This window comes from Ambystoma mexicanum, chromosome 1p, assembly GCF_040938575.1.
Source record: "Ambystoma mexicanum isolate Mex_15411 chromosome 1p, UKY_AmexF1_1, whole genome shotgun sequence".
NCBI classification, from domain to species: domain Eukaryota; kingdom Metazoa; phylum Chordata; class Amphibia; order Caudata; family Ambystomatidae; genus Ambystoma; species Ambystoma mexicanum.
This window is the reverse complement of record NC_090921.1, coordinates 1,018,646,513-1,018,668,688: the sequence shown is the minus strand read 5'-3', so window position 1 is coordinate 1,018,668,688 and position 22,176 is coordinate 1,018,646,513. Positions and strand designations below refer to the sequence as shown.

The following is a 22,176-nucleotide window of genomic DNA, read 5'->3' as shown; positions in this document are numbered from 1 at the left end:
ATGGGGGTGTCCAGGGCGATGTTAGATGGTGCCTCTACTTCGTTTGGGACCAGATTAAACATAAAACAGGATGACCACTTTTGTTAGTGTGAGCTAACCCCAGGGAGGCAGGGGATGCAAAATGACCATAAGTGCATTCAGGCCATGATATCTTGCACCCCCACAATCAAAGGGTATGGAGGTATCCAGGGAAGGGCTAGGTGGTGCCTCTACATCATTTGGGACCAGAGTAAACATAAAACAGGATGTGTGTTACAGGTTTTGTGAATTACCATAGTTGCGTTCAGGACATGATATCATGCACCCCAACAATGAAAAGGTATGGGGGTGTCAAGGGAGGAGGTAGGTGGTGCCGATACATTGGTAGGGACCAGATTAAACGTTAAACAGGATGACGACTTGTGTCATTGTGAGTTAACCCCAGGGAGACAGGGGATGCAAATTACCATAATACATGTAGGGGGGCTGATCGTGTCTCTCCCAGCATATATATGAGGTGAAAATGGGGTTGAAATAAAAAAGTCAACATTTTGGGGGTCATAGTAATTGGGGCACAGTAATCAGATAGATCCGTCTTGGAAGCAGACACAGAATTGATAGTTGTAGCTGTAAGGGGAAGGGGATCTTTCGGTTGGAAATGCCCCATTGTAGTGTGTGATGGCTGAATGCACGCCGAAGAACAGCGCTGCTGAGGACAAAAGGAAAGGAATTACAGACTCTCACCAGTCTGCATTTCATCCCCATACAAACAGCCCAAACTTTAGGTAGGGGGCTTGAGCCTCATTAACCCAGTGGAGTTGTAGCCATGACATAGCGCAGCCCATACCAGTCACTTGCAGCAGTGTGTGATAATGTGCACAGTTTACCAAGCCGCGGGTGAACAGGGAGCTTAACACCAATTACGTAAAATACTGTTGACTTCCCTTCCCAGTAACACATGCTGAAGGGAGACCCTACCATGCACCCCCCTGCATTATGACAGAGTTGTGTGACTGAGCCCAACCTCCCCCTTTATCCTTAAGAGAGACTCCTGCAGTGATTCCTCGTGCTTTGATGTTGGAATCAAATATAGAAAGGTTAATTATGCCATAAAAAATGTTTAAGCGCCCCATCTACTGTAACAGTACAAACTTTCTTATTATTATACCATTTAAAATAATAACATGTGCGCCCTATCTGCTGTCACAGTACAACCTTTCTTATTTTGGCTGTAGTGTGATGTTGGAATAAAATATAGAAAGGTTAATTATGCCATAAAACATGTTTAAGTGCCCCATCTACTGTAACAGTACAACCTTTCTTATTATTATACCATTTAAAATAATAACATGTGCGCAAATGTACAACTGAGCGAATGCTAGGCTCCCAGACTTTGCACAGTATTAAAAAAAACAACAACATGGGAAGCCGTATATTATACCATAAAAAAAACAACATGGGAAGCCGTATATTATACCATACTGTATGATATTCGGCTTCCCATGACAGAGTGAAGGCCCTGAAACAACGCCCATCTGGTAGCTCTGGCCAATCCCTGAACAGAGATGTTGGAGGGCGGGCTGTAGGCGGGCTATAACATTAGCTTTTCATTTCGGGCTGCATGTCTGGCTGTAGCCATCAAGTGGGCGTGACTCCGAAGATTGCCGAACACTGCCGCCCACAATCTACCATAGGAGGCAGGATAGCATACAACACCGGCACTTTGAACTACGGCCACAAGAAAAACATTGATAGCAGAAATCCGTCAGCTTACTTTTATTCAGGGACAGCATTCTTTTCTTTAGATCGCAGAGTACCTAGAATCCTCGTCGCCAAAGTAAAGTTTTGTTGTCTGATTAAGTATCGAAGGCAGACCGTATGGTCTAGAGTTAATTTATTGGTCAGGAACGTGCATAATTAGTAAAGTTAAGAACAAACAAGGTATTAACATCCACCAGCCCTGGTGGCAAGCTGGCCCCAACTGTCACCTTTCAAATAACAAGCATGTCTGCCCGTAAACATTCCACAGGTGACATCACAGGCGAGCTGAAACATGCACACACTCAGATAGGCCAGATCCTTACACTTATGTTCCGAAAATGCACTTGGTTTTTATGTAAAGCACGCATAATCCTATTTTCAGGGTATGCACATCAATCGACATTTAGCTCCGCCCCCACAAGTCCCGCCTACACCCCTGGCAATCCCCCCCACCCCAGGGCTTGGAGAGCGATAGAACAGCGTTTTCCCAAGTATATTGCGTCCATTTCCAGCACTGCTGTCACGAAGAAAACGCTAAGTAATGATGAAAATGGTTCACGCATGGCATATCACGTGATGTAAATAGAACACCACAAGGCACACTGTTGACAACGCAAGTGTGGGTATAAGTCACGTGATAAATAAGCGTTTCTAGGGCCTTTCCTCTAATCCGCTTGATTGCTGGTTCCCGCTCCTACAGATGTAGTTACTGTCTTGATAGATTGGAGTAAGGTATGTTTACTTTCTCACATCACCGTATTAATTTAATCCTTGCGAAGTCCGTCTTGATTGCTTGCCCCACCAAACAACCTAAGACTTGGTGACTGGCATACTTTACAAACAAAAAACTGCAGTTTTGAAGTTCAAATGAGGAAGAAAATTGAACTCTGCTGAGCCTTACAATCTATATACCAGTCCAGATTGGAAAAGCCCACGGATTTGAGTTGTTTCGTTTCGGCTAGACAGACTTTGTGTATGGTTGGCCTCTTTCGGGTTCATTATAGGATTCTTCAACTATTTCAGAAGCATTTGAAATGGTTTCAATATTTTCTGGGACAGATTTGTTTGCAAAGTGCTGGGGTAGGCGCACTCATGAATGTAACTGATGATGGGAACATTAACAGTGTACTAGGCATACATCTGCCACCTGGTCTTTTCTCTCTTCACAGTTTTCGCCCCTTCCAGTTGATCACTCGTGCACAATATCTCTCAGATAATTGCATCCTCTGCTTTTTTAGCCATCTGGCAGCAATAAGAGATATCTATGCTTACAATGTGAGTCATTCGCCATTGTACCGGGCTTACCTTGCAATTGTAAACTGACCGGCTCACTGTTTTCAGAAATGTACTCTCTCAAAATTCGTGCATTCAAATCTTTTCTTGAAAAGGGCAAAGTGGATTAAAATGTTTGGTCATTTATGTACTGTGAAATAACGGCGGTAACAAGCTAAGAGGAATATAACAAGCTTTATTGAAGATGCGGAAGCATGGCAGCACCGCCACCGAGCCCCTGCAACTGAGACCCAATCTGGAACGCTGGACGCAATGTAAAGCAAATGCAACAATAGAGAAAGAAAACTGAACAACATGAACGTAGCATGAAGTCAAAAGGTTGAGGCATGTGTTGACCGGGATCGGCCGCTTGCAGACAATTAAGGACGCAGAGCCGGAGGATCAGGTAACAGAACTTTCTTTATTCGTAATCTAACAGGAACTAAACTGACAGTCTCTCTCACTCCTCCCACTGCCCTCCGTGACTAACTACGCACGCCCATATCACTTGGCGGGCCTGTGCCTTAAAGGTACAGTGGACGGCAACGCCACCACCGGACCAATGTTCAAATCTCTGGGTCAACATTTTTCGACCCAGCGTAACAGCTGCTCAGTTACTCTCAGGTGTCTGGCTTTCCGGTCACCGGTCGCCAGTCTCTCCTTCGCGATCGACCGTGCTTTCTCCTTGACTCGCGTCCCCTCCCGGTGGGATCCACAGGTCATCTCGTGGCTCCCTAGATACCGGGTCGGTTTGGCGGGGGAGACGCACTCTCCTCCCTTTTTGATATAGTGTTTAAACAATGAGCTGTTCCTTGTGATTTGTTTTGTCGTCATTCCGGGCCGTGACCATCGTCCCTTTGATGGCTGTGACACATGGGGGTCGAGGCAAATCGGGAATCTGTCTTCTTCACCATGGGCTGTTGAACAAGGACTTGGTCTCTGAGCTGGAAGTCCTTAGGCTTTGCCCGGCGCCTTGTGTCCAACTCCTGCTTCGCTTTCTCTTTCATCTCTGCATCCTTCTGAACACACTTTGGCGTCGGCGCCCCCTGGGGTTGAGGACTCTCACGATCTGTGTGTGTACATCATACTGAACCATCAGTTCTGCGGGGGTCTTGTTAGTGGCCTCGTACAGAGTATTTCGATAGTCTCGCAGTAGCCGGTAGAGGGCCTGATAGCGATTTGTGGCCTTTATGCGAGCCCTTTGAAGCAGTTTTTTTACCGAGGCCATGAAACGTTCTGCCATGCCATTCGCCTGTGGCCACCGGGTTGTTATCTTCAGGTGTTTGAACCCCAAGTGCTTCGCTAGTGCCTCGAACTCATGACTGTTGAATGGCGGACCGTTGTCGGACTTGATCACCCTTGGGATGCCCCATTCGTTGAGCACCTCATCCAGGGTAGCTGCTACTTGAGGGAATGCTGTGGTGGCAAGTCTCTTGACAATGGGGAATCTGGAGTATTCGTCAATGAGGAGAAGGAAATAGTCCCCGGACTCCAGTGGGCCGTATAAATCAACAGCCACTCACTCCCATGGCCTTTCTGGGATCTGTGTGGGTTGCAAGGGCACCAGGGGCTTGGCTGGAGCGGTGCACTGGCAGGCCAGGCAGTTCTTGATCCATTCATCGACCAGTGAATCCAGGAACAGGAACCAGACGGGGCAGCATAGTTGTCTTTTAGTATTTTCAGCTCCCCGGTGTCCCTCGTGGGTTGTCCGGACTACATCGGCTCGAAGGGCGGCAGGGATAACAACTCGGCAGCCCCTCAGGAGTATAGTGTGGTCTTTGATGGCCAGTTCAGACTGTATCCTTGCCAGTCTCTCTATCTCATCCTTGCACACCACCGGGTGGGTCAACATTGCTCATCGGTAGTCCTTCCATTTATTGGAGGTCGTCAGGCTGATGGCTAGGGAGGTCGTAGGATCAGCAGCAGATGCAGCTGCAAGGAAAGAGCAGACGGCAGCGAGCAGGCAGCCACGTAGTCAATGTAGGCAACATCACTGACTCGTGTGACAGGAGGGCCCGCAGGGTGGTGTGAAATGTAGTCCGCAAGGTTCAGGTCGCCCCCAGGCCGGTGTACAATGTCGTAGTCATACTCCTCCTGTCTGATGCCCCATCGCTCAATCCTCGGAGGCATCTTCATCCGTGGATATTGGACGAATAACGACAGGAGTGCCTGGTGGTCGGTAATCAGTGTGAATTTCTTTCCGATAATAAAATTGTGGAAATGTTCACAGGCCCACACCACGGCCACGCTCTCCTTCTCGGTCCGGAAGTATGCAAACTCCGGCGTGGATAGAGCCCTGCCGGCGTATGCTACTATGTGTCTGGGGTTGATGTCCGCTCCGCTTGTCTGTACTAGAATGACACCCAGGCCTACAGGGCTGGCGTCCAATGTTATTTCCGTGTACCAGGATGAGTTGAAATACGTGAGGCAAAGAGCTTCTGTCAGGGCTTTCTTAATGGACTCAAACGCCTGCTGGCACGCGGGGGACCACTCAAACATAGCCTCTTTCTGTAGCTGCCTCCTGAGCGGTTCAGTGATTGAGGCTTAGTGCGGGATGTACCTGGCACAGTACCCTGCCATTCCCAGGAAGGATCGCACCTTTGCTACCTGCTGGGGTTCTTTGAGTTTGGTGATGGTATTCACTTTCTCCGGGTCAGGCATCATCCCGTCGCCCGAAAGACGAGAATGTCATTGCTGTAATTTAGTGTGCCAGAGATGGGCCTGATGATCTGCCTCACAGTGTCTTGAAAAATCTCTGCCGCTAAGGAGATACCAAAGTTTAACCTTTGTTATCGGAACAGTCCCTTATGGGTGGCGAACGTCATTATCCCTCTGGCGTCGGGGGTGCAGTTCCAGTTGATGGTATCCCTGTACTAGGTCAAGCTTGGAGAATATGCAAGCATTATTAAGTTGCACAATCATGTCCTCTATGCACGGCCCGGGTGTCTCTCCCTCTGGATGGCAGTGTTGGCCACCCTCATGTCGATTCACACCCGCAGCCTCCCCCTTTCCTTCGGCACAACGACTAGAGGTGATACCCAGGGAGTGGGTCCAGTCGTTGGCTCAATGATGCCATCGGAGAGCAGTTGGTCGAGCTCTCTGGAGACTGCTTTTTGGAGGTAGAATCCGACTCTCCTGGGATGTTGTGGCACCGGTCTCACCGAGGGGTCAATGTGCAGCTTGATAGGGAGGCCTCTTAGTTTTCCTAAGCCTGTGCACAGTTGAGGGAATTTTGCAATGACATCACGTTTGGAGATGGGGGCTTGAGTGTTGTCGGTGGTGATGGCCCTTATGGCGTCTTCACGCCACTGGTCGACAGCGGCAGATGGTGTTACCTCATCGGCCCTGACATGAATGTCTGAGTCCCAAGCATGAAGCTGTGTAGTAGCTGAGGAGGCACCGGCCTTTTGTGGGGCACCGGATGACGTGGATGGTCGTGTCAGTTTGCTGTCTTTTGAGGAGAAGGCAGCGTCTGAAATGGCTGATGGCCTGTAGGGGTGTGGCTGCGCCCCATTGGAAAATCCTCAAATAGGTCAGTTCGAGTCTTGGTTTATCGGGGCTCTTCAGGTATTCATGCTCTCCCATAATGTTTACAGTGGCGCCAGAGTCTACTAGAAAGTGGAAAAGGCAGTTGCCCATCTTGACCGGTATCCTTGGGGCTTCCTTGGCCTCCGTGCTGTCTTGGATGAGGTTGACGTATTCATCATGTGCTGATGGGTCGTAGTATGGGTGCCTGTGGTGGGTATGGGAGCATAGAAACAGTAATCTTCCTGGTACCCCTCAGGGGGGGGGGGGTTCATCGTACTCGTCGGTCAGTTGAGGCGCTTGTTCGTGGTATGCATAACCCTGCGGGTAGTCTTGATAGTGGTATTCATCGACGGGCCGGACATACCTTTGTGGGCTGGGCTGGTAGAATCTCTGCTTGAATTGTTCAGGTTGTGTTGGGCGATAAGGGATTCTGGTGGGCGTCTGGGGCCTTATGGTAGGGAACGGCTTGCCTTTCCTACAGACGGTCCAGAAGTGACCCTCTCTCCCGCAGGTGGCACACCTTTGCGACAAGGCCAGGCAGGACCGGAGTGCGGAAATGCCATGCCACATTGGTAGTATTGTCTCTGTTGTCTCGGCACTTGTTGGTTGAATTGCATGTACAGGGCAATACCCATGTCTCCCGGTCATGAGGTGGGTTGTTGAACTGCGGCAATTAGTTCGGTGGAGTCCTGCTTTGCTGCAGGCGTGCCTGCCATCGACGTCGCTTGGGCGTCAATCCTTTAGAATATTCGGGCAAGTTCACTTACTTCTGGGATTGTGAGAGGCTTCTTTAGCAGTTGTTTCTTGAGCGTGGGTGACAGACAGCCTTCAATGACGTGTAATCGGATGGCCTCGTTCAGCGAGAAAGCATCAAACTGACAGTGGGGCCCCTTGACTCTCGGGCGAGTTATGTATTCATGCACGGTCTCCTGTGGCTTCTGCGTGCACTGATTGAAGAGGTACCTCTGAACATCCAGATTGGGCTCGATGATGAGCAGTCTGTCCAGTGCGGCAATTAGAGAGGCGAAATCAGGTTGGCCGGCTGTTGGGATGGTTTTGATCATTTTCAAATTGAGGAAGACATCACACAAGTGGGGCGACTTCTGAGCCTCTGACGAAATAGTAGAAGTCCTCCATCCACTCGGTCCACCGGGGCCCTTTGTTGGCCTGCGGCGTCATGGAGAACGGAAGTGGCATGCACAACTGGATGGATGTCATGCTGCAGGCTGGTGGTGGGGATGGTGGGTTGCTCATGGTGGCCGGTGGGTGTGCAGGTGATGAGGCAAACACTGGTAGGCAGTTCCAGGATGTGGGGTGTGGGTTTTCACGTGCGCTCTTCAGGTCGAACGGTGGGTGGTGTCTACCAGGCTCTACTCTCAAAGCGGTGCAACCAGGTTATGGGGACCCCGCATGGCGGGAGTCAGACGTGCAGGGGTTAGCTTTCCAGAGCACACACTGTGTGTGACACAGGACTTAAGCCACACGTGCATGGGTAAATGTTCCAGGCACACCTCGTGTGCAAAGACCAAGGAAATAGGGCCTCCGTGGTCATGTGCGCTGTCCCAAGGACCGTAGGAGCCGTAACAGGCTTGTAAGGAGGCGACGGTCACGTTGCCTCGGGGCCGTTTGGTGGAGCAACAGCGAGCAGGCCTGCCTTTTTCGAGCAGCCGCCCGCGTATGGTGTGCCGTTACTGCCCCCAGGGATGTAGATCTTTGGGGGCTGGAGCGATGTATGGTGTCTCTTCCCGGGCGCGCCTGGGTTCCGAAGGTGATTTGCAGGCAGGACAGGCCTCTGTAGCTGAAGCATTGACTGGCAGGAGTGCTGGTATCTGGATGCAGAGCGCGTATGGAGGAGGATGGTGGCCACAGTGCCTAGAGGACTCGTGGTGGGAGTCACCCACGAAAGGAGGACTCCGACTCTCACATGGAGAGATCCTCGTCGCCAGTTTCTTGGCCGGAATCGGCCGCTTGCACACAAGTAAGGATGCAGAGCCGGAGGATCAGGTAACAGAACTTTCTTTATTTGTAATCTTACAGGAACAAAACTGGCGGGCTCTCTCGCTCATCCCACTACCCTCTGTGACTAACTACGCCCACATCACTTGGCGGGCCTGTGCCTTAAAGGCACAGTAGACGGCAACAGCATGGTGCAGCACACAAGATGCTCACTCCTGGCAAAAGACCTCAATAAAGATGAAGTGTGCACCAACCAATCTGAACATTGTGAAACACTGTGGATGTTGTAATGAGTAAAGCCCTTCATGGAACACTTTGATGAAAACCTTTACCAATGCGCTACTCACTCCCACCCCTCCAGACCTAGTCTCTCATTCTAACCGGAGGCACTCGAATCCTCAACGTGCGACCCCATCGCTACTGTCCGATACATGAACAACACACTCCAAACCCACACCTTCCACTCCACCACCAATAGTAGGTACCGGCCTCTCGCTGCACCTCAGCACCGATTCACTGGCGGATTCGCACACACGCTGCTCCACGGAAAACCTGCTCAAATGACGTTCCAAAGAAGAGCCACAACCAATCGATGGCGGCATTGTGGTACCACCGAACACAACAACAAACTCTATGACTCTCGCAATCTCAATCACCTTGTCCAAAGGCGGGTCTCTGTCTATCCACAACCTTTCTCTGACCTTAGAATTGCTTGTCTTCATAATCCGGTCTCTGATGTATTCCTCCTGTACCCCTGTAAACTTTCACGTGGCCATGAGAGTACGTAAAGCCGCAACGTAGGCGTCAATACCTTCCCCAAATCCTTGTGCCCTGTAGAAAAAATGGTATTGTTCAAGTACCACATTGGGTCTCTTCCCAAATAGTCCCTCCAACAGTTTGAGCGCTGTTTCATATGCACTCGCAACTCTTTTTCCTTCTCCGCCACCTGGAATATATACTTCCTCGCCTGGCAAATGCCTGAACACCCTGAGACCTTCAGTGCCTAGACAGTTCAACAATGGCGCGTCCTTTTCATCATTGCTGTACTTGGAACCTCCAGCTGCCCTCATGTACACTTGGAACGCATCCACCCAGAGGTCCCACACAACTGGGGGTTCCCCTGGAGACATAAAGAGCGCCGGGGGAGGCCTGGCATTGCTGTGCTGCATGTCTGCACGAAATTGCTCCACCACAGTCCGAGTAATTTCACTAAAGCACCCCTGGGTCACGGTGCGTTATGGCCTTTCACCTTCCTGTGCTTTCTTGCTGCACAACCAGCTAGTTTCCATAGCGTGCACTCTGTTACAGTACATTGTCCTTTGTCGCTTCTTCCTGTGCTCCCAGTGCCTCTTTGCGGCACCTCCAGCTCCCTTTGTGTGTATATTATTAGCTGTGCAAAGGAGTACTGCAATGTATATGCCGGGCGTTGCTAGGCAACCAAAATGGCTGCCACATCCGCCGAAGTAGCTAGTTCCTTGCCTCTAGCTATATGGTGGCAGCTTACTGGATTTCACAGCTCTGGTCGTCGGGGCTTTTCGGTGCACCATGAATCGCAGGTGGCCACCGCCTGAGGGTGCCCTGTGAGCCGCCTGGGAACGTCCTCCTATGGACCGTGCGAAAACACTGGCCGGTCAGAGATGGCCCACACTGTCCCCTTGACGCCTGCTCTGCACGTGTGGGTCGGGGTCCGCCCCAGCCGTCACTGCATCCTTGTAGCCAATGAAATAATGGCGGTGACAAGGTAAGAGGAATATAACAAGCTTTATTGAAGATATGGACCCCATGGCTGCACCGCTACGAGCCCCTCCAACCGACGCTCAGTCTGGAATGCTGGCCACAGAACACAGGCAGCATTCCATTACAACACACTGCTTTTCTGTGGGGATGCTAAATGCGTGAGATATGTGGATGAGTGATGTCATAATGATCTATTAACTTATCGGTATTGTATCTACTTGCCAATTTTATTTGCCCAAAAACAGGGAGGATTTTTTTAAGCTTCAAAAATAGTAACTGGCATACTGTTGCCATTATTTACAATGACACCATACATTTGGCCCTGTGGCATGGCATTTGATCAGGGAAGATAAGATGCTTCCAATCCTGGCAGGTCCTTCAAGATAATTTCTGTCTAAAATTAAAATAATAACCATGAAAAAATGACAGTCTCTATACCTTCTTGTATTTCATCTGACAACCTTCAAATAGACCAACTTCTACTGTTAACTGGAGTACTTTGAAAAACATACTATAGATGGGAAACACAATGGTGCAAAGAATGTGCAGGGGTATATCTATTTTGTATCCACTTCTTTACCTGCCTATAACTCAGTATATTAAAAACGCACTTTACGGACCATTAGACGAAGACGTTGGGGTGAAATTGAAGCCACTTGTAAATGCCATGATTTGAAACTAAAATGTAGGCGGTTGGACTCCTTAAAAGCAGTAGCATACTGCCTACAATCTGTAGGGTTAGCAGGCAAGTATGTAGTCCTACACTTTCTTTGTTGCAGTACTTTTGGAGGCTCCAGCATCCATGACAGGAACCAATTTGTTTATTATAATATTGTTTTGTTCCTGCCCCTTTCCTTTGAGAGTATAATGTCCCCAGTTTCCCAGCCCAGCATGCAGTAGTAACGTTTAAACAAGCTTACCATTCCTGAGGGGGAGAGTGAGACAAGTCGTACGTACTGTGAGGAGGAACAGTAGCACTAAGATTAATGAAGGTTAGTGGTAAGTAATCAGAGCCTTACTTCCTATTGTGGTATGCATCCATGTCAAGTTGCTTGTGGTGCCACGAGCGTCTAGAATGTGGAATGTTGAGGTTGAATGGGAACGTGGTGGAGGACAGTTAGGGGAGTGAGCTAGAGCAGAAAGGTTAAGCAGGATGCTGTGCCGGCTTGCTGGCAAATAAATGTAAGATTGTGAATATACTCACAGACTCTGTGTGGTAGATGATTACTTCACTTCCACTTTTCTTTTCCTCATCCCAGTTCTTATTTTTATGTAATAGAAAAGCTAGTGATGGATAAGAAACCACTCAGAACCCCAAGTATGCTTCTTGCACACCGCAACACCATTATTTTGCATCAGTAACCTGTACGTCGCCTCTTTCAGTTAATGATTGTGCTCAATACACTCATGCGAAAGCTGCGTCCGTCAGTATTCAGGAGGAAGTTTTTTCTGAACATGTTTGGTTCAGACCATGATGATACCCGGCATATGTCCTGGGTAGGTACCCTGGGGCTTGTGGTTGGCCATCCGCCTGTCGATTGTAGCGGTGAGAGACTTCTATATATGCCATTGAAATGGTTGTTTGGATCCATCTGCTGATTAGTGGTGGCAGTGATGCTTTTCTCCCAAAACGGGAGAACAAAAAAAGGTAACAAACAAGCTGTCCGAATTTCGGAACGAGTTCTGTCCAGTTAGGAAAGCATCACTCTCCTCCCGACAAGATTGCACCATAGCTCCTCTCCAGGTAAAACGATGTCCTGTTATTGATGAATCTTTGAGACCACTTTTCCCAGAAAAGATGTGCGGCACATGAGGATCGGGGATTGTGGATGTATCTAGATAAGTAGCCTTGCACACTCAGTGGAGGACTAGTTTCCCCCAGCCTATTAGTCAATATATTGGACACTAAAAGTATGCTCTACCGAGTCAGACTATTTGTGTATTAAGCCAACAGGTTTCAAAGGAAGATTCTTCAAAGCTTTAAAAACCGCTCCTGAGTGCCCCAGATGTCTAGGAAAAGCTCTTAAGTAATTAAGGGACCAGGTTCTCACTTTCTGTACCCTTTTACCCATTGTTTCCTAAAGGCTCTCACTGCCACCCATTGTGCCCTTAGAAGGGAGTCTGCTAAGCCTACTGCAAAACCAACTTATAGGAATTGTAAGCCAGCAAGCATTATGCGTGTTAAGGCCTGACCTGAATTGTTTTGTTATCAGACTAGCTCCAGAAATTCTGTCAGTGCCTGTGGTATGCTTTGTGTTGCTGACTTCCTGGATTGGTAAACTGCACCAGCCAATTGTGACGTCAACCCATGTCTCTATAGGCTGTGCCTTGCACACTGTGCTCTGCTTGAGTGGGCGAGCTCCGCAGATTACGCCAGACAGGAACCACTGCTACCTTCAACATTAGGAGAAACCATGACGTCCATGCCAGGAGGGTACTAGTAGAGTTTCCTTTGAAATGCACTACCGTTGCCACCTACATTATCAGGGAAAGAGATGGAATGCTTTAAGAGCAATAACCTCTGCGCCCCATCCTCCTTGGCTAGGGTATCTCGGGCAGAAACTAGTTAGATGGGGATTTTCTTGGATAACTAATAAGTCCAGGATTGTAGTCTTCAGTCTTGCACATATCTGCAGGACCTCCAGTACAGGCAACATAAATATGTGTCTGCATAAGCAATTTCCTTTTATGTGTATTGCTCTGATCTATAGGAGTAGTGCTTCGGCCCTGTTCATAGGCATGGGGGCTGTGCTGTGTTTCATAAGGGGTCTGGGGAGGGTATGTGTTTCAAAGTGACCATCCATTTGTTAAATGGCTATGTTATGACTGCTGTAAGGGTGCAGAAGTAATACTCTGGCATTGTGTGGTCATTGTGGTTGTTAGACTTTTCTTAATGTGAGAAAATTAAAAGAAAACCATACCTTGCCCTAACTCTAAGAGGGGATTTCCTGCCTCAACACAAATACTAATGTCTCTGTCAGGATGTCCAGGGCATACAATAAGCAGTGTCGCATAGCAATTTGCTATGCAATTATGTAGGTTTGCTAATTAAATTGGCACTTGTGTAGCAAGGCCAGATATTTAAATTTTCCTGTTCAATGAAAACAAAGCTCACTCTGAACTCCTCTCTTGCCCTCAATGCTCTCTCCACCCTCTTTTCTCTATTCAGTGCAAGTTCAAAGGAGCTAATGGACAGAGAGTACAGCAGTACTCATCTGCTCCACTTTTAAGTTCCAAATCCCTGTGTGGGAGTGCTAGACAAGATTTTGTTCTTCTTTTTCAAATGATTTCAAACCAGAAGTAATCAGGAAAATTGTATTAAGCTAACTATATCCTGTCTGAAAAAGAAAATGTAAGTTGTTACATAATCCATAATTACGGTATTGCTACTGTACAACACTGCACTGCATTGTTTCCATGCTTTACAGTAAATGTGAGTGTATCTAAATCTCAGTGTCAGCTATATTTCATTTTGTTGGGTGAAGATGCATCGTATTGACACATGAACACTTTTGAAAATGCAAATGATCATATGGCCAACTGCTTTTAATTGCAAACCTAGTTCTGTAACCTGCTGGTTGTATACATCTGTGAAACTGATGTTCCACCCATGAGCTGATCCCCAACCTCCTTGACATGTTATCCTATCACTCTGCTGCTTTATACCAGCTACCCTGAAAGGGATATGGCAGCAAACTAGACTTTTCCACCTAGTTTGCCCAGTTCTCTTCCTGATATGCAATCCATTATTTCCTGTTACATAATGAATACACAAAGCTAACTAGATGTTTCTGCAACATAGTGATCAATAATTTGATCCACTCTATACATCTATAGATCTACTGCAATATAGTTATACTGTAGTTGGCACCCAGAGCTCGCTTTGCTTTATGATTACATTATATTTGTCAACCTTTGCCATGGGTCGAGTGCATTTCTCTTAGGTCGAATAAGTAAACCAAGTTACTCGAACTGCAGGTCTAGTGGATTTTTAAAAGTTTCAAGCCCTGACTCATCTCACTAATGTCTTCAGCGGTACACAAACATGATGTATTGCCGTTCCTTTTATGTCTTGGGTACAAATAACTTCTGGTGGCATTAAACATATTAGTGCAGCACTGCTAATCAAATGGGCTTGCTTGCTAATCAAGAGCATTTTAATTGGCAAACTCTGCTAATCAATTTTTGAAAGCTAATTTATGCCTTGATGTCAAAAGCAAAAGTCCATTGTCCTATGTCAGAATCCTAGCTCTGTCCTTCACACTGATTGCTAAACTAAATCAAAAGGGTATCTTCTGGATCCAGAGGAATGATTCCCTACCCCTGGACAAAAGGTAGCTCTGTGTTTTTCAAAGTTCTCAAAGTTCTGTTACAGCTAGTAAGAAAAATGTCTCTCTTCTCTGGTCCTTATGTGTGGGTCACTCAACCTGGTTGGCGGACTCGATTCCTTTTCTACCAGGTACTGCAACAAGGAAGAGTGGTTTTGATACTCCTCTTATTCGGTGGGGGTGCCAGACCCCTTTGGGCAAGCCTGTTTCACTGGTTACTGCTGTCCCAAAAAAGGATTGACCTTCTGTTTCTTCCTTGCACAACTGTTTCACTGTTCTGCCAGGTGTTATTGGGTTTTACTGTCTCTTGGTTTTGGACTGGGTCCCAGACCCTGTCCTTCCAGCTCCCTGTGCCTTTCTGACCTTCCCCAACAACCCCAGTATCTCGGGGTTGAACCTTGGCTCTCCTCATGACCAATGGAGGCTTCCAGTCGCTTCGTTCAGTCTTCCAAGGTCTGTCTCTCTCCCGGGTTCCTTGCTCTCTGCAGTGGCTCTGCAGCGGTACTAGTGGGGTAGCCGGAGGCTCTCTTCTTTCTCTAGTTCTGCACCCGGACTGCTCCAATAGCTCAGTTCGTCTTTCCCTTCCCCCCCCCTTTCCTCTGCGATGACGCAGCAGTACAGAAGTGTGGGTCTGCTCACTGACTGCTGTAGTAGCTCCCTTCAGGTCTTTGCTCTCTCTGGCTCAAGTGGTGCAAGGCTCGCCTTCGCCTGGCTTTCCACCCTTTTCTCCCGTCTGCCGGTTGCAGATGGTTTTGAGTGCTCACGGGAGCTCCCACTGCATCCTGGTCAGCAGTCTTCTCCCCGCGCCAAGCCCGATGTGGCCCTTGTCTCCTCCTGGGAGGATCTCTCACTCTCTTTGCGGTCCTTCCTTCCTTTTCATTAGTATGATGTACTTGTTGGGTCCTTTTTGTCAAGAACGCTCATATTGGTTTTGTGGAGTAGCCGTCATTACTCCACACCTGTTCCTTGTCTCATTGGTTATCCCTGTCTTTCAACTCCTCCCTATTCTTATTGATCTCAGTTCTTTCTACTTCATTAGTCTTATTGAAGTACATGGCATAGGAGGGGTAGGGATGGCGACAGTGGGGGGTTTAAGGAGAGGTGTAGGTGTTAGGCGGATATCGCGTTCTCCTACAATAGTCGTCACTGGTCCCATGGGGGATTTCCCTCCCCATGAGGTCCACCCGCTGAGTACCACCCCAAGGGGGACTATCGGGTAGTGGCCTCACATCCCTGGCCCCATGGGAAGGGTGCCCCCTACGGGAGAAATTGCAGCATCCAAGGATTCATCACAATGTTTATAGTACTGGTTGCCCTGGTGTAGGATCCTTGTGAACTGAGGATCTTGTTTGGGGTCAACAAAAAGTGGGGGATGACAACCCTTTAATTTATTATTTATTTATTTTTTAGCTCCCTTTACCCCGTTATAAGCATCTTCACTGGTGGGAAACTGGTATTGTGCATTTCCCTAGGAGGGGTCTGCAACCTTTGGCTCTCGCGATATTTTGCACTAAAACTCCCATCAAGCCTAATCAGTATAGCACATGGTGAGGGATAATGGGAGGTGTAGTGAAAAACATCTGGAGAGCCGCAGATTGCAGACCCCTGCACTAGGAGGTCCTACTTTTGTGGTGAATAAAAATGAAAGGAAGGTAGACTGTTTAGTGATGAGGTCATGTTGGTGTTTGTACAGGCTCTTTTTGTTTTCCAACAAACCTATGTTGGAACGTTCTTGATTGCGCATGTGGCCATCTGCAACATTGAGTGTCCAGGCTCTGAGTAATTGGCCTCCTACTGACCCAATTCATAAACACTACTCTCTGTGCTAGGTTGTTTCTATCGAAGTTCAAACCGGCTGTCTCTCCCATCTTAAAAAGCCAAATGCTGAATCTGAAATACTGGCTTATTGCAGACCCATTTCTGGTCTTCCTTGCCAAATCCCTAAACCCCATAGATCCTTCCCAACTCTGCACTCAAATCGAGCTAAACAGCCTCCTTTGTGGTGCCACCTGGGTTAAATCCATGCCAGTGCACTGCACCTTATTATTATTGTTAATGACAATCTGAGTAGAAATGATCGAAGTTAAAACTTGAAATCTGTTGGGATACTGTTTGCCCTATACTGTAGGTCACAGCATCCTTTTGTGTTTGTTTAATCCGGAAATGGTGTTTGAAGGCACCACACTGAACATGTCTGTAATCTTAATGGTTTATCATACTCCCATGTAAACAAAAAAAAAAGGCATTGCTGTTGTCTCGTCCAACAAGGATCACCTGTGGTATCCCACCAGAATTGCCTTTTTCTGCATTACTTTATATGTTTCTTAAAATTTAGCCATAAATGAGTTTTCAGTTCCTAACAAATAGGATTTCACATAAGTAATTTACTTATTTAATTTGTGTTAAGTATCAAAAAACATTGCCTTCTGCAAGTTCACCATTCTCCCAAGTAGTCTGAATCCCTTCCAAATATTCACTATAAGGGCCCCAGAGTTTACCAGACTTTCTATTCTGTTCTCTTGCTAACACAATCTGTCCTTCAAGATAAATGTTCTCCAACAGCTCATTGTACTAATTTGCTACAGCTGGCAGGCTGCTATTCTTCCACTACTCAGCTATAATTAAGCAATCGATATTCATTTTTAAAATAAATGCTGTTGGAGTGTTATCTGAGTGGTGGTCTTCAGAGGGACCGAAGATTAGTATAACGTTGCTTAATTGTAGCTTGGCTCTAAGAATCCTATAAAAAAGTATTTGCTGAATATCCTTCCCATAGGTAAGTAGCTTGGGACATAAAACAAACATATACATAAGATCGGCCTCAGCGAGCTTTCGTCAAGAGCAGAGTTATTGGCTATTGTAGGACATCCTATCAAATTGTTTAGGGTTAAATAATAAAATAATAATGAATTCAAACTTTGTGATATGCCATGATATACCCTGGTACCAGGCAGGGTTTAGATGGCACTAACAGGCTTCCGTCAAAAACTACAGAATTGTCATTGTCTTGAAAAACCGGGTCCCACCTTAAGACCTAAGCACTGAAGCCCAGAAAGGTTACCCCAATTAATCCCAATTATAGAGTTGAAATCATCCCCTGTCTGAGTGTTTGGCACTAAACGGCTCATCCCAAATTGCTGGTAGCCCAGATATACAATTTCTCGTCACATAATCCCGTATCTGTAGATACTTGAAAAAATAATGTCTTCCTAACCTCAATCTACCAGGCAGATATTCAAACTAGTGTACAATTGCTCCTTAAATAGTTAACCCAGCTGAAAAGGAGTGCAGTGCCTGCCTTTTTGCTAAACCATCCCGAAATATGTCAGAGATGCCTAGATTTACAGCCAATTGCAGTGTAGCCAAATGTTCTGGAGCCAGTTGAATTTGGGCACAGTTCTGAGAGTATCAAATGTGATCACCATTCCCTTGCATGCACTCCGAGCATCAAAACGCCTTAATGCATGCTCTGCCAAAAAATAATCCCTTCCATTTTTCTATTTGAGAAGCCCAATTCTAACATTGTGTGTTTGGGAGGACTGTTTATTCAGGATTGTTGCAGCTTGGAAAAAGTCCTGGCTATTTTATTTATTTCAAATAAATGATGAGACCAATGTGTTAAGGCTGCCCTATTCAGTTTTGGACAAATAAATCTGCAAAACCTGAAACAAATAAAGACATTTGGTTAACATTGACATCTTAACAAGTGACCAATAAATAACCACATTAATGTGTCGCACTATTCTCAAGGGAGAGTCACCTATCCCTTGAACAGTCCACAGCTTATGAGAGAATCTTTTAAAAATGAATGCTGACGGTGCCTTTAATCTTAGAGGATACAACAATTCATAAATATGTAACTTTAAAAGATACCAGGCCATCATCATCAGGGATGGAATACATATGCACTTGGTCTTGGAATAGCTTAGCTTATACCCAGATAGAGAGCCATACTTGTTGGTGATTGCCTCTATACCAGGGATTATTAAAGATGGATTTCTAGTGGTATACACGAATATCATCAGCATAAAGAACCTGTAACGCTCACCTGGTATCCACTGGGACGTCACTCAGCCTGTTCTGACCTCTTACGACCTCGAACCCTTCCCTGGAGTCTACTCGACTGGAGACTGGGCCTGAAACACAGGATTGGTAGAGTTTAACTCCCTATTGTCTCTGTGTGCTTGAACCCCTTCTTCCCCGGGGTCCAACCCTTCCCTTTGATCCACAGCTCACCTTGTTTTCTTGGAAAGTGTGCTCTCTGTCCTGCTTTCAGCGCAGGGGCGCATTGATTGATGCGGGCTCGTTGCTGCCTAGTTACTTCACTGGCAAGAGTCCGACAGGTAAGTATGAGTCTTTTGAACAGTTCTCTAACTTCGTTCCTTTCCTTCCTTAGATGATGGGCGGCGTCTGGGGATGGTGACATGCTGCTGAGATGAGGAGCGCTGAAGGTGAGTGAGAGTGCGATGCGACCCTTTCGTATTTGTATTGAACTGAGTTCTTTTTCTGTGTCTTTTAGGTGCCGGAACATTTTCAGCGTGGATGCTGGTTATGAAGAAGAAATGCGGTGAGTAAGCGCGGTATGCGGCGCCTCTAGATGTTTCCACGCTAACCTGGTGTGTCTTTTTCCCCTCTTGCAGATGGATGAGAAGTTCCGGAGACAGAGTTCCCTCAGATCGGCTGGGATTCAGGTAAGCGTTTGAAGCTCGTACAGTTTTTAAAAATAAGCGAAGATTTGCTGAATGCTTACTAATGCCTTTTTTCTGTTCTTTTCCCTTTTCCTTGGGAAGCGGCGTGCCGGAATGGGAATGACACCGCCGAAGATGCCTGCAGAACAGAAAAAGCGATGAATGATGGGCAGAAGCGCCGCAAGGTAATGCTGTTCCTAACAGTGTTCTTGTTCTTGCAGGAGCTGAGCGCAGAAGAAAGATGCAGGCCTACTGGAGACCGATCCGAACACGGTGAGTGTCACGCTGCAGGTGCAGAAAACACAAAGCATGTTTCTCAGCCTGGGCGTGGCTTAAATAGTCTCTAGGTATCACAGGTGTCTCTGAGCTAAACCACACCCAAAAGACTAGACTGCACATGCAGTTCTGGGAACCGAAATATGTGGGGGCATCCATCTTGTCCCCATCAAAGCACTACAAGTCCAATCCCCAATGTTATCCTGAGTGAGTGAGTGAGTCTGGTGCCACAAGCACCAAGTCTGACTCCAAGTGGGTCTTTGGAGGGATGGAGCGGCCCTTGAGGGCCATGTAGGTGATCGTGGCCTGGCTCCATCCTGAAATCTTGGAGGGCTGGGGACATGAGGGGCAGGAATCATGACAGCACCATGCTAAGCTCTATGTCCCCCTGTGTTCTAAAAGTTGGTGTACTGGGTGAGGTATCAAGAAATCTAGCAAAACGCAGATGGTGAAACTGGATATTCATGCTTTGTACCCCTGGTCACATTAAATGGTCAGGATTTATGTTCATTAATAACTGAACCCTTGAGATCTGAATACACTTTTTGGATCAATGCCATGACTTCATGAGGAAATCCTATGTGGTTCAAGACTGACCAAAGGAAACCCCTTGAACCTATCAAAGGCTTTTTCAGCATCTAAACAAATACAGGCCATAGAGGAGTTTGACTGGGTACCACAATCTAAACCAGTTACAGCCAACTTGATCTGGGCGACTGTAGAGCTGACGCTTACATATCCATGCTGGTCGGAATTTACAAGCAGAGTCGTTTAAGGAACTAATTACCCGCGACAACCGTCATAAAGATCTTATTATGAGCGTTGAGTAAAGACATCCTCAAATAGGAAGAATCTTTATTTGGATTTTTCCCCAAAACTTAGATGTCCACATGGGACCAGCAATCTGGGGTGAAAAAACCTTACCAAATATTGCTTATAATGTTATTCAAGAGTGAAATAATCTGGTCCTTCAAAAGCCGATATACCTCGCCTGCAAGTCCATGCTTAACAAAAGCCTTCCCTACAGGAGCTGCGGTTTCACTTTTGCGACTGAACGTCTGTGGATGCAAAGAACAGTCTTTCCCCTGCTTCTTGAGACAACCTTAATGGAGTATTACATCCTCAGAGGCCCCAGGTTCCTCAGAGCTATACAACTTTATCATAATTTGAGAATACATTTCAGACCCATTACAGCTCCACGATTGCTGCTGCACTTTAATTATCAATGACTCTGATTTCATTAGCTGTCACTCTTTCTTTTACTAATTAAAGCAAGAATGCTCCCCTCATTGTCTTCCCCCTGCTCTTGTAATGCATCCCTATTTGGTTTATATGCATTATTTCAAACTAGAGATAAGAATTTATCATCTCTCCCCATAACCAAAGGCTACCTCTTCATCTGCCCCACACTTTGTGTTGCAATGTTTTCTTTTGAGTTCATTTTCCCATTCCTTTTTTCTCTGTTTTGTCTAATGGAAAAGGAAGTCCTGTATCTTCCAATGAAAGCCTTCTGCGTGGTCCAAATGTAGCAATAGCTGGTTGACCCTTCATTACGAAGAATACATTCCCTAACTTTGTCTGTAAGGTTGCCAAACAACAGTCCTTTTGTTGTTTAAGGGTTTATGGGCCATTGTCCCCTTTTGTCATTACCTCAGAGTTGGGGACCTACACCCAAACAGATGCCCTCACATTTATCCCCTTGCAACCGCAGAGGCAAGTCAAAAACAAAATTTTGTTTGTGAACATAGTCAATGCCACGGTAGTGATTGTCTTCAAGAAATATCAAAACATTTTATGGCACGTTCTCGCCATAAATCCAAAAAATGAAAATTACAAATGATGCATCCAATTGCTTTCTATGTTTTATTCTTTGTGAATGAAGCATCTCTATTAGTGCGAGCGAGGATCAGGTTTATGGAGATTGAAGACACTACAATGAGCAGGTTTGCATTTATCATGGCTTATCACGCTAGCCAAGTGAAAAAGGTATTATTTTTGTCTCTGCCAACTAGGATCTGGTGTGGTATTCCAGAAGGATAACTTTTTTTTTTTTTTTTTTTTTTTTGGCATAACATTTTTTTCGCTTCTTAACATATCAGGACAAAATTAGCTGATATTATTTAGTACAGTGAAATAGTCTGAGCCACAGCTCATGAATCAAGTAATCGGTATCCATCATGCTGTTACAAGAAGCATTAAGCAAGAACGCCCCTCCAGTTCAAAAACTTTGTTCCCCGTTTGCAAAACCTTCCCTATCAATTTCATAAAACAGTAAAAACTGACAAGTCCAACCAGTCGATTTATTAGTACACTGATACCCATTTGAGTCGCAACGTTGCTAAAGGTTGGTAAATATTCAATTATATCATTATATACATTTCCAATTAAGAGTCCAACTTATAATAACTGAAAGATTAGAATTTTAAATGTGTGCCATTTAACTTCTGAAAGTACAGGTACAGCATCATCTACTTCAATTTTCAATTAGAAACATATATTTTACATCGGCACCTCATTTAGATACAAAACCACAGCAGTGAGAATCGAACATAAATTTGCATCATCTCTGTTCATGCCATCTCCAATCATTCATGTGTTTGTGAGGTTCAGTTAGACAAAAATGAATGACATTGATTGGTGTTTGATTTGGC

General features: G+C 46.3%; 1 protein-coding gene across 6 annotated transcripts in view; it reads left to right on the top strand.

Moving 5' to 3' along the window:
• Positions 1-2,374: 2,374 nt before the first annotated feature.
• The window catches only part of CENPT (centromere protein T), a 1,770,416-nt gene continuing 1,750,614 nt past the window's right edge, over positions 2,375-22,176 (top strand). For all 6 annotated transcript variants that reach the window (XM_069655330.1, XM_069655348.1, XM_069655339.1 and 3 more), the window contains exon 1: positions 2,375-2,472. The gene's annotated coding sequence lies outside the window, so the exon portion shown is untranslated. The remainder of the gene's footprint in view (positions 2,473-22,176) is intronic.